We start from the raw sequence: 13,813 nt of genomic DNA, 5'->3' as shown, positions 1-13,813 counted from the left end.
GTATTAACCTTGCATAATTTAGTCTCACGTGACAGTATGTCATATCCAAAATTGATATTAATTTTATCAAGAGCATGAATATCTTATTAGTCTGTTAAGACTATGCAGAACAATATTCAGCTATGTATTTCAGTTTCTTCTAATGCAATAGCAGGAAATTCAATGTTCCAGATAGAGCAGCTGCCTCTGTATGGTGTTGAATTTCGGCTGATTGAAAGCCTATTAAAAACCAGAATATTTTTACAGTGCTGGCCAATTTCTATCTCCAACTCCCAACCCAGATTTTATTTCCTCACAGTGATGGTACCATAATGTTGTGCTTGCATTCCTCTCTAGGTTCATAGGTCCAGATAGCACTGTTGTGCAAAACAATGTTCTTTCAATTTCAGAAGCTTCATGCAAAGGAAAATGGGTACTACCTATATTCTGTTCCCACCAGCTTGAATTATTTTAACTATATGTAAAGTTGAGCGCTCAGACTCCCTGTGGTACAAAGTGCTACAGTCTGTGTCCTCCACAGCACAGCCCTTTTGTTGGCTTCTAATGAATTTGTTCTATTTTAAGTCTGTGTTTCTAGTTTTCCAAGTAGATGATAAATACATCAAGTTGAATTGTTACAAAGAAAAAAGTATGCTGGCAAAAAATGTAAGCTTCAAAGTAAAAATAAAGATGTGGAAGTCTTCTTTGAGCTATTCTCCCCTCTGGAAAAAAAAAAAAAAAAAAAGATACTAACAAGTAAATAAAAATTTTCCAGAGAAATCTGACAAATCCATAGATTAGGCAAATAAATAAAATTGCATTTCTGTTCTTTAAGAAACTCTTTATAACATCACATAATGACATAATCACATAATGCTCATATTTCATTTATTCTCAATCTTCCTCTCCCCCTCCAAAATACAACAAGATATATTCCACCTGAATCACATTTCTGGTAAAAAAAAATACAAATTCTAGAGTTTCTATAAATCTGTCTAAAGGCTAAACTTGTGATATTGAGCTGATAAGTCCTCTAGAGGAAAATGTATTTCCATTGTGACAGAGGATATTTTCTGCATGTATTTGTCATAAAAATAGAGAATTCGATAAACATGCAAGACAACAATATTCAGCAGAATTCTTTGTCTATTCTCTTCACTGGTTGCTAAAGCTCACCTAGCTGGAATACCAAATATGTGCTCATGCTTTCTTATTATGTGAGATGTGCTTATGAAAGCAGTTTTGCATATTGATTTGGAAATGCCCTAGCTACATGAAACAGACCAAATTCAGCGAATGCAGTAGCACATCCTGCTTTCTGCACTGTGAAAATAATACTGTCAGCGTTTCCACTCTTGCCTTTCTATGGAATAGCTTTGGGAAAAAATCTGTAACATTGTAAATAGTTCTTTCATTGTCTGTTGAATCTGTTAAATAAAGCAATTTCTAAGTATATACAGATATCTCAAAGTACTTCATCAAAGGTCCTGATTTAAAGGTTTTCAAGGTCAGCATGTGCATGCATTTGCTTACAGGTGCTCTTATATACACATTTTATTTTTTGAGAATTATTGAACTGAAATCTTTCAGGGTGAGGCCAAAGAAAAATTCTCTGTATCCTTGGCCTTGATTCTGGAATACATTTAAGTTCACATCCATTCATGAAGAGGACACAAACATGCACTTAACCTTAAGGAAGTATCTCAGTCCTTCCTAAATATAATAGGTCTGGGATTTGAATCAAGATTAAATATTATCTGGAATCAGAGCCAAATACATCAATCTACAGTACCAAGGCCAGACTGAAATATATGAGCTACATATAAAAGAAGTGAGAAAGAAAGCAAATGTAAAATACACTTTGACAGAAATGAGGTTCCAGGTATATATTGCATTTTATTTACTACAGTTAAAAGTAAATGGACAACAGAAAATCTACTGCTGTCCCAACTTATTTGATGGTGGTTGGCTGAGACAGGAGAAGACAAAAATAAAAAAGTAAAGAAGTAATAATTTTGTAGAATGAATCGTAGAATGTCCTGAACTGGAAGGGACCCACAAGGATCATCAAGTCCAACTCCTGTGCCTGCGTATGACAGCCCCACAGTTCACACCATGTGTCTGAGGGTGTTGTCCAGTCTCTTCTTGAACACTGCCAGGCATGGGGCCATGACTGCCTCCCTGGGGAGCCTGTTCCAGTGCTCCATCACCCTCTGGGTGAAGACCTTTGCCTAATATCCAGCCTAAACCTCCCCTGGCACATCTTCCTGACATTCCCTTGGATTCTGTCATCAGTCGCCAAAGAGAAGAGATTGGCATCTACCTTTCCTCCTCCTCTTGTGAGGAATCTGTAGACCTTTAGTTTACTTTTTTTGAAAGTTGCACCACTCAGTGCTGGAAATTACTATCAGTGAAGAAGAAACTTCGGTTTGTTTTTTTGTTTTCCTGATAGCTAGAAATAACAGGTGAATTTATAGAAAACGAAGTTTCATCAAAACAAAGGGTTTTTTTCTTTATAGTCCATCTTTACAGTAATTCAAATATTGCTTTCTCACTTCTATATGTTTTACTGGTTGACAGAACTGGTTAAATAGACCAGAGACAGATGGCTGTATCCAAAAGTGCCTTTTGCTGTACTGAAAATCAAGAGATTCTCTAGGCAACTCATCTATACTCTTCATAATCATGATAAACCATACCATCTTAGCTTTTTGTACACCTGCTTATATGTTCTGAATGTTCTCATACTAAAATAGTGTAACACTACCATAATACAATGTTTTGTAAAAGCACAAGCTTAACTGAAAAGTATCCTTTTTGTGAAACAAGGCTGTATTTACTTAATTTTTTGATTCATTTCACAATTCACAACTTGTACCATTTTTATGGGCATGCATTGTATCTAGTGATAAACTAATGGTAGCTCAGGTACTATTTTTATTTTCTTGCATCTTAATTGCACTGTTTTAAACAAAGTCTCCTACATAGCATTCTGTAACAGATGCAGAGGTATTTTTGCAATGAATCATCCTTTCTTATTTCATTCTATTTGATGCTACTGAAGCTCAAGCCAAACTCTGTGCTGTTCATCAAAATATGCTTTAATATGTTTTGGATTAGTCCTAGAATAATTCTACTATTTCAGGTATTACTGGCTCACAGCCTTGTCATTGTTTTCAGAGATAGTTCATGGCTTAAACTGTATATTGGTATTTTTCTGAATCTGAGTACATGAGTGTGTACAGAAGAGGAAATTTGCAAACATCACTCCCCGCCTTTACTGCAGAATATTATTAATGTAAATCAATCTGTTTCATAATATAAAAACTAAGCATTGTTAATTGTCTAAAAAAAAAAAAAATATTGCACGCAAGAGTCACTGAATCCGTGTTTATGTTGTATAAACATAGAAGAAAAAAACATCTTGCTATTAGATGCAAATCTCCCATCTCCAGTCTAGTTTCTCTCATATGTGAGCTCCTAAGATCTCTTTATTTGATTTTTTTCCCCAGCATACCAGCTCTTTTCCTCAGTTGTGCTTTTATTTTTCACCTTCACAATTTGTTCTCTACCTCAAAAAGTGTTCCTCTTTGAGACCTTGATTCAGGAATCTTTCCTAACTCAGGGTCTGATCAAAAAGCACGTTGAAGCCACCTGTAATAATCTTTGGACTGACTCCAGGCAGCTAATATAGAACAAGGTTAAAGATTAATACAGACGGACATTTCTGCCCAACCTCCATTACATAAGGCATGTATTGAAAAAAAACAAAACAAATCAAAACAAAAGAGCTTTAAGGAAAAAAGCACCATTAAGGAAGTAAAATTGTTCCCAAATTAGGGCTGAATGGGCAAAGATGTTTTGTCTAAAACCATGGCTCTGGTTTATGTATTTATTTACTAATTTCTGGAAATTCAATGACTTTTATCTTATTTTAGAAAAAAGCACAACGAACTTTTCACTGAGGCTGGATATGCATTTTTAAGTTGAAACATTTTTAAAAGGTAGAATAAAGAAAGTAAAAGCACCTTTGAAAATCAACAAAAGCTTTTTTCTTGAAATAATTTTTTTGGTGGTTTCCAGATAAAATTTTCTGGTTTTATAGCTACAATCCAGAATACATTTGTGGCCCACTGAACAGGGACTAATAGAAGCCAAATTCTGTATATTCTACTTTTTTTTTTTTTTTTCTTTCCTGCTTACTTGCCTCAGTTGGCTATTTCTAATCCTTCTACTGCTCCTCTGTTATCCCACCTTAGCATTTTCTTTGGAATTCTTACTGGTTATAGTACATAATATCTATGTGTTACAAATTATGCATGCTTGTTCTATTTTACTTTCCTAAAATGTTTACAAACAAAAGCTTGGAGTGCTTTTTATTACTTAAGATGCACATACCTATGAAGGACTATCTAGCAAAATATTCTGAATATGTTTTTCTATGTATAATACTATTAACACATGTTAGAAAATTATTTTATTCATATAAACTCTCCAAATCCTATTCTGTGTGGAATCACGTGTCGTCTCTACTCAGTTCTACTCAGCTGAAACTGAGCTTAAGCTTCAGAGGATTTTTTTCTCCTCATTTTTTTCTTCAAGAGTCTTAATTCTCGTAGCATTCTTGAATAAAATGGATTAAAGTAGTTTGACTTCTTTTTCTGCCCTGTTTCAATATCTTACCCACAAAGTCAATGAACTAGTCTTCCAGTTGTTGCAGTCTGAGATTAGACAGACTGTTGACAGTTTTGAGAGCTGTTTTAGCACTGAGACACTTCTTTGTGCTTCCATTTGTGCTCATTTTGAGATTTTTATCTGTGAGCTCTGTATTACCAACTATGACTTCACATAAAAGGCCTTCCCCAATCACTAAATACACTGATCCTTCACATGAATGAGATACAAGTGTACAATATCAAACAGAATCTGACAAATGTGACTACCACAAACGACATGCAAGTGGTGAAATCTTCAAATATTTGAATACTTCATATTCTATTGTTAGGTTCATTTTAGTAATTTGTGAGTATGTATTTAGGAGTCTGTATGAGCAGTGTTTGCATGTTGAAATCTGTTGGAGTATATACTGAAGATGGGGGTGTTATTGCCAAAAATATTGTATTCAGTTCTTTCTGTTGAAGCTGTATGTCCTAGCAGTAGCAAGGTAGAACAGACTTCTTAAGTTTATGATGGTCCATATAAACAGGTCTGCTTTAGTCTCCTGTTATGGAAATTCCTCTTTGTCATGACTGTATTATTTTGTGTTCTCTCCTAAACTTTCTTCTGTGAAACACCATTCTGTAAAAATATTATGTCACTTACTGTATGTACATATAATTTGCCTTTTCAATACACAGCCTCACTTCCTATCTCAGTCTTGTCATTGAAGAGAAAATCAGCAAACACTATAAGGCAGCAGGCTTCACCCAGCCAGGTCCAGCTAATGAGGAAGAACCCATCAAAACTCACAGAAAGGAGACCCAAAAGACTGGCTGTTGTCAGTTTATTCTTTTGTTGGTTGCTTTTTTTTTAGGATATTAGCCTTTAAACTTGAATGTTGTTCTTTACCAGTAAGCCATGGGAAAAAGGACTCCACTGAGTGATGCTGTTCAAACAAAAAGGCATGTAAACATTTGAAATTTGTTTGAAGTGTCAAGTAATGACAGTAGTGTATCCCAGAGAAATGAAATCCATAAACATTGCACATAGAAGGTATAAGTAATAAACACCTCTCTCTCTCTTTCTCAGCTACATCTATTTGTCCATCCCCCATCCATCCATCCATCCATCAGTCCATCCATCCAAGACATGGTTATTATATTAGATCATGTGTCTGCTATTTTGATTTTACTTTCCATCAGTAATCATAGGTTAACAAAGAATTTTAGTTAATAACCTGTTTATCTACATTTTTAAAAAAAGACTTGTCCAAACTAAGTGTCATGTCTTCTTTCCTTTTCGTAAGATTTTGCTTTGTTGTTGTTGAGGACTTTTTTTGTTGCTTAACCATACTTTATGTGTTCTTTGGGGATACACAACCTTTTCAGCTGCATGATATATTTGATCATTAAGAACACCTTGTAACAGTGTAATGGTTTCTAAGCCAACAGAAAGTTTTATTTATGAAATATTTTTTTTTTCCCGGTGTTTTTGTTTGTAAATAAATATCCAAGGTAGTATAGACATTTTACTAACATACTAGTATAATATCAAGTATTTCCTATGGCTTTGAGCATTTCTATAATTTCATGTCATACTTTATAAATGAAAAACTCTCATGAACTTCACTCTGCTGATATCTTTACAGACAGACCATGGTAAAATATTTTTAAGTGTCTGATAAAAAAATCTACGTACAACCATATTATAACCATTTCAGTAACAGCCTGTCAAGGTCTAAATTAAAGGTTTTCCACTGACCTCTGAGAAGAAATTTATCACCTTTAAGTTACTTTTTTCAGCTCCATTTTATGCAAAAGTCACAAAGTGCAGGGTTATGCTCCCCTCTAAATCACTCTCAGGCAATGAGACAAGCTGTCTCTCGATCTCTTACAGTTAAAGAAAATGTTAGTTAAGTACAGTATGATGCAATGTATTATCATTTCTATTAGCAGAACACAGCATTTCAGTGACTATTCTGTACTTAACTGATTTGAAGTGCCACTGATATTATTTCTGCTGAAGTGGGATGAAGTACTTGTTGGTACTTAACTTTGCAGCATAGCTTGATTATATTTCAAGATATTTAATACATGCTTCACAAGACTCTGCTTTGGGATCAATGTATTCCACCAAACTAACAATAACTTGCAATACATAAGCCTTTATTTAAAAAAAAAAAAAAAAAAAAAAAAAATCCTAAACTGGTCTGAAATTACACATAAGTGAAAATGTTACAGGACAATCTCTACCCCGGTCAGTGTCATTACAGAAGTTTACATGCAAAGTTAATGGTTTTATTCTCATTAGCATCTTGCTTGCGAGACATTAAGACTCTTAGTTTCATGTTATTGGCCTTTTTTTGCATTTAGTTAAGTGATCAAATGAGTGACTTTTAATTTGGTGCAGCTGCGGTAGAGTACATAGCCAAGATCCCTGAATAGTTAATGCTGCCTTAACTCATAATTTTCTTTTATGAGCTAAGGGATTATTAATTCAAATTCCTCTAATTCTCATAATATCTTGGCCATTATTGCAAATCCTAGCTTTTCCAATAGCATCTGATTTCTTATGAATCTTGTGGGTACTGAAGGATTCTTGTTAAATGCAAATGGAAGCATCACTTTTTGGCTATATTTCAGTTGTAATTCAGTACTTTAAGTACCAAAATAAAGTGATGACTAACTGTAGATTCAGTCTTCATATTTTAGTTATAGGCTTTTTATTTTTGTAGATATGTGAAGTATACTAATAGCCATAACAAACTGCAACAGACAGCATTATACTACTTATTACACAAACCTTTCTTCCTGGCAAAGATACACATGAAATAACAAATTATATTACAGCAAAGCAGTTATAAGTAACCTTTTTAAATTTTTCCTTGTATTTACAATCTAGAGTGTTCAATAATATTCTTTTAGCAATTTTAATTTATCATTAACTAATCTCCTGACATTATACAAAAGGAAAACAATGCTAGATCTACTTCAGCCACAACTCTTCATGACCACAGAGCTATCCATAGGACTTCTTCGTAATATTGAGATAAAGCTCTCTCTTGCATATTTGTTTTGCACTACAGAAAATTAATGGAGATGCTGTGAAATAAATTAAAATAAATGTTTGGCTTTAATTGCAGTTGTAATTTTTTTGTATGTGTGTAAGGACTAGTTTTCTGAAGACTATTAAGGAGACATATATGATGCAATGGCTAGTGTATTAGCATAGGTCACAAGTCACCCATATTTAGTTTTCCTTTCAAAACTGTCTCTCTACAGCTCCATTATCTCTGCTTAATGTGAATGACCGTAAGACTTCCAGTTTTTGCCCACACAGCCTTGGGAACTGAAACCCATGTCATTCCTTGTGTAAAACCCTGTCTATCTGCGACTGCAATTCTAAATCTGAAGCACTATGTAAAACATCCAGTTTAACTGCCAGGTGAAAGTAAAGGTATTTCAAACACCCTGCATCCTTATATGAAGCAGGCAGCCCTCCGGTTCCACACTCAGGGCTCTCTAGTCTGTAAATCTCTAAGCAAAACAACCTCCATCTTTGAATTATTAGAGACAAGCTTTGCCAGACATATTGCTCCACCAAATATAATTGTGCCATCACAGGCACTATGGTTTGATGAAATGGTAAACAGTGGGTAGAGATACAGGGAGGGCTGGTATGAGTGACTGGGCTATCATCCTCATGATGAGGAAACCAATTGATCTGTGAGAAAATAGAAAACACCTAGGTGGTGGGAAGAATGTTCTTCTACCCAGGTGATTAATTTTCCTACTTCCCTGTAATTTCCTCATGCTCCTTCTATCTGTTTTCCAATCTCACAGATCGTTACCAGTGGTCAGGCTGAAATCTTCAAATGCATCACTGTACAGGGATCCAAATAGCAGGCCAACACAGCAATGTCACAGCCTGTGATACATGTGACAGGGACGGAGAACTGCTGGCAGTGTCACATACCAGGATAAGTTAAATGCACATGGATCTCACAGTATTATATAGGACTGGAGTAAAGCAGATGTTCTAAACACCTGCAGCGAGGAAGGAGTGTTCCTATTTGGGACACCTTCTTTAAGTTGTTTTCCATTTCCAGCTTAGAGGTCTATTCTACAAAAATGACCTTGAAATGAGGGAAGATCCAGTACAGCAGCATAAATAGGCCTCCGCAATAGGGTACAGGTAAGGTAAGGTAAGGTAAGGCTGAAAAAGGCGAAGTGAGGCAAGGCAAGGCAAGGCAAGGCAAGGTAAAGTAAGGTAAGGCAAGGTAAGGTAAGGTAAAACTATATTCACACATCCTTAGACAGTATCAGTGTGGGAAATAAAAGATTGTTTTTTCTAGTTTATACATGAAAATAAAGTCCAGTGTTCTCATTTGCAGTATTTTTTATCAGGTTGTAAGCAAAAGCATTATATTTACTGTATGATAAGTTTCTAAATAAATACTTATTGGCTAACATTTATCTAGGTTCAGTGAATTAATTCTATGTTGCCTTTTTACAAAAAAACCCCTATTATTGAAATTATTCCAACCTGATGAGAAAAGTGAAGTTTCTACTCACTTGAAGAAACAGAGAATATCTTGTCTCACATCTGGCAAAAAAAGCGGACAGCACAGCCTGTTTTATGAGAAGAGATTGGAGAAACTGGACTTGTATAGCAAAAAGAAAAGCAAAACCAAACCAACCAACCAGCCAAGTAAAAAGTCACAACAAAAAGCACACTGACACTTTGGGAGAAGTAAAGAACAGAGAAGAGATTATATTAATCTAAACCAAAATGTTGACATAAAAACAAAAGAGCACAAGCTGGCCATTAATAATTTAGGCTAGACTTCACATAACAATTTGCAGCCTCTTCAATATTGAGATCTTTCAACAGACTTTAGCCAAAACAATGGGAATTACAGAGCATAACCACTTAAAATTAAGCTTGGAATTAATTATAGGGCCACTTATTTCACCATAGGATGAATCATGAAGAATCAGCGTGTCCATTTATGTTACTATAAGATACAACCCTGAGAAGGTTAATTAGATAATCCAAAGAGTATATTGGATAGGATGGCATTTTAACAGCTTTTTTTGGGGGGGATAATACTAAGTCTCGGTTTACTCTATTTTTCTTTGTTGTTCAGGAACTTCTAAAATTTAAGTGTTACTCAATTTCAGGTTTCATTTTACTCAGTCACTGTTATTAATAAATAAATAAATAGATTTAAAATTTTTATCAACCCTTATACTTTCCTTCTTTGAAAAATTTCTGGAAGAGAAACATAGAATGAGGATTTTCTCCATGAACTATCTGGAAAGCAAGCTACTCTTGAGGGTCATCCATATATGAAATCACTAAGTCAGACACAGGAGAATACACTATGTGTTTGAAGCACCTTTTCTAAATATTGAGTTATGTAACTTGCCGGCAGAATAAGAACACAAAATAAAAATAAATAAATTTGTTGTAAGACATTCTTATACCCTTTCAGAAAATAAAATCTCCAAAGAATTCTGTTTCAGTTCCTACAAAGCTGCACATCAGTATGAATCAATCTTCGGTGAATGTACATTGCTAGAACTGTATATAATATCGCCAGTGAGAATTTCTTTATTACAATTAGTTTATATGATAACCTCCCTAAAGCTATGTCTGATTTCCACAGTGTATAATAACCATCCCATGAAAGGCTAATAATATCCAGGGGTTTTTCTTCCTTTCTTCTAATTTACACTTGAGAATGTCTGTAAATGAGAACAATTGAGAAAAACTATTTTAGGCTGTAATAACATAACCTTACATCTTACCTAACCTTAGACAATAAATTCCATTCCACTTCATAATATAAAGGGATCCAGTTCTTTGTACATAATAATCCCATCCTCTGCTGTAGTTCTATTGTCTACCAAAGTCATTACCTGTATTTTTACTCAGCAAGCTTCTACTACTTCTGTCAGTCATCACTTTGAGTACTAAATTGTCCCATCCCAACAGATGGGATGAGGGATGAGTTAATTATAAATGTGACACGCGCCCTGACTCAACAGGTGAGATCAGGTGTGAGTTAACTCTGGGTTAATTTTGTGCGGTTATGTGAAGTGAATGACAGACAATCACTCCAGGGGTCCAATTATGAATTATGAATTTTACTAAAAGTACGTGTTAGAATACTAGTTACAGTGAACAATGGCTTGGCAAAAGTATTTTATGATATCACAGAACTTATAAATACATTAACAGCGAGAGTCCTACTACAAACAATGTATTGGCAACCATTAGTAGCTATAATACAAAATTTAACCAGAATCCAACAGCAGAGCTTAAAGATGATGTTACCCTTATATGTAAAAGGAAAAAAGAGAAAGAGGGTGGTAGAGAGGGAAAGAAAACTAAGGTATAAGGGAGAGAGAAAGACAGTAATCACACAGTATCACAGTATGTTTGGGATTGGAAGGGACCTCAAAAGATCATCTAGTCCAATCCTCCTGCCGGAGCAGGAATACCTAGGTGAGGTTGCAAAGGAACATGTCCAGGCGGGTTTTGAATGCCTCCAGCGAAGGAGACTCCACAACCCCCCTGGGCAGCCTGTTCCAGTGCTCTGGCACCCTCACTGAGAAGAAGTTTCTTCTCAAATTTAAGCGGAACCTCTTGTGTTCCAGCTTGATTCCATTACCCCTTGTCCTATCATTGTTTGCCACTGAGAAGAGCCTGGCTGCAAGCTCATGGCACTCAGCCTTTATATATTTATAAACATTAATAAGGTCACCCCTCAGTCTCCTCTTCTCCAAACTAAAGAGACCCAGCTCCCTCAGCCTTTCTTCATAAGGGAGGTGCTCCACTCCTGTAATCATCTTTGTTGCCCTGCGCTGGACTCTCTCCAGCAGTTCCCTGTCCTTCTTGAGCTGAGGGGCCCAGAACTGGACACAATATTCTAGATGGGGTCTCACCAGGGCAGAGTAGAGGGGAAGGAGGACCTCTCTCGATCTACGAACCACCCCCCTTCTAATACACCCCAGGATTCCATTGGCATTCCTGGCCACAAGGGCACAGTGCTGGCTCATGGTCATCCTGCTGTCCACCAGGGCCCCCAGGTCCCTTTCCCCTACACTGCTCTCTAATATGTAATTTCCCAACCTATACTGGAACCCGGGGTTGTTCCTGCCCAGATGCAGGACTCTACACTTTCCCTTGTTAAATTTCATCAGGTTATTCCCCGCCCAACTCTCCAGCCTGTCCAGATACCGCTGGACGGCAGCACAGCCTTCTGGCGTGTCAGCCACCCCTTCCAGCTTAGTGTCATCAGTAAACTTGCTGATAGTACACTCAGTTCCCTCGTCCAAATCGTTAATGAATATATTGAATAATGTTGGCCCCAGTACTCACCTCTGAGGCACTCCACTAGATACTGGCCTCCAACTAGACTCCGCACCATTGACTACCACTCTCTGGCTTCTCTCCTTAAGCCAGTTTGCAACCCACCTCACTACTCTACTGTCTAGACCACACCTCCTCAACTTAGCTGTGAGGATGCTGTGGGAGACTGTGTCAAAGGCTTTATTGAAGTCGAGGTAGACCACATCCACCACTCTGCCATCGTCCATCCACCTTGTTACATTCTCATAAAAGGCTATGAGGTTGGTCAAGCATGACTTACCCTTGGTAAAGCCATGTTGACTGCCCCTAATAACCCTCTTATCCTTGATATGCCTTGAGATGGCACAAAGGAGAAGCTGTTCCATTACTTTCCCAGGGACAGAGGTGAGGCTCACTGGTCTATAATTACCCAGGTCCTCCTTCTTGCCCTTTTTGAAGACTGGAGTGACATTTGCTTTCCTCCAATCCTCGGGCACCTCTCTCATTTCCCAAGACTTGGCAAAGATGATGGAGAGCGGTCTAGCAATGACTTCAGCCAGCTCTCTCAGCACCTGTGGATGCATCCCATCTGGACCCATGGATTTATGGATGTCCAGACTATTTAATTGCTCCCTAACCCAGTCCTCATCAACTAAAGCAAACTCCTCCATTGACCTGGCTTCATCCGGGGTCTCAGGGGTACAGGGCTCCCCAGGACAGCCTCCAGCAGAGTAGACAGAGACAAAGAATGCATTCAGTAATTCTGCCTTCTCTGTATCTACTGCCACCAGGGCACCCACCCCATTCATCAGTGGGCCTACATTGCCTCTGGTATTAGTTTTATCTGCTATGTATTTGAAAAAGTTATTTTTGCAGTCTTTGACCCCTCTTGCCAGCTGTAATTCTAAGGAGGCCTTGGCTATCCTAGCTGTCTTCCTACATCCTCTAACAGCAGCCTTATATTCTTCCCAAGTGGCCAGCCCCTGCTTCCATGACCTGTAAACTCTCCTCTTCTGCTTGAGCATACCCAACAGATCTCTATTCAACCACACAAGCCTCCTGGCTCCCTTCCTTGACTAATATATATATTATATATACAGAAGGAGAGACAAAGAAATGGGGGTATAGAAAAAAGGAGAGAAGGAAAGAGAGAGAGAGAGAGAGATAAAGAAATAGGGGTATAGAAGAAAAAAGAAATAAAGAGCAGAGAGAAAGAAAGAAGGAAAGAAAGAAAGAAAGAAAGAAAGAAAGAAAGAAAGAAAGAAAGAAAGAAAGAAAGAAAGAAAGAAAGAAAGAAAGAAAGAAAGAAAGAAAGAAAAAAAGAAAAAGAAAAGGGTGAGGAATTCAGTCACTCTTACAGCTTCTCAGCATGGATAACAAATCTTATATGATGGTATATGTCCTTCAGTGTCCCGCGGTGAGGATGCTGGGGTTTGTAGTTCAGGAGCGCAGCATCCTCCATTGTCTGGTACAGTTCCCGTGGTGAAGCTGGTGGGCTGAGGGTCCTCAGGGTGGTGGATTCCCACTAGTGCTGTTTTAGGTGAGCTTTTTTGTAGCTCTCCGAGTAGAGAAAATTCTGGAGGGGAAAGGGGTGATTGTAAAAGATCGACAAGTCTGGACAAGTCCTGGGCCATGTTGAAGGGTCTCAGCTTTTTCCCTTTGTTTGCCAAGCTGGGAATATCAGAAGATGGGGCTATGTGGCCTCCGTCTCATCCTCCACCACCAGTATCAGTCAGCTGGCCTGGTCTGTGGCTCATTAGCTTGTCGTTGATATGTAAATCGCAGTTCCCCGTAAACTGAATGTGTCATCGCCTTT

This window comes from Columba livia, chromosome 2 (genome assembly GCF_036013475.1).
Source record: "Columba livia isolate bColLiv1 breed racing homer chromosome 2, bColLiv1.pat.W.v2, whole genome shotgun sequence".
Taxonomy (NCBI): domain Eukaryota; kingdom Metazoa; phylum Chordata; class Aves; order Columbiformes; family Columbidae; genus Columba; species Columba livia.
Note: the sequence above shows the minus strand (reverse complement) of the source record.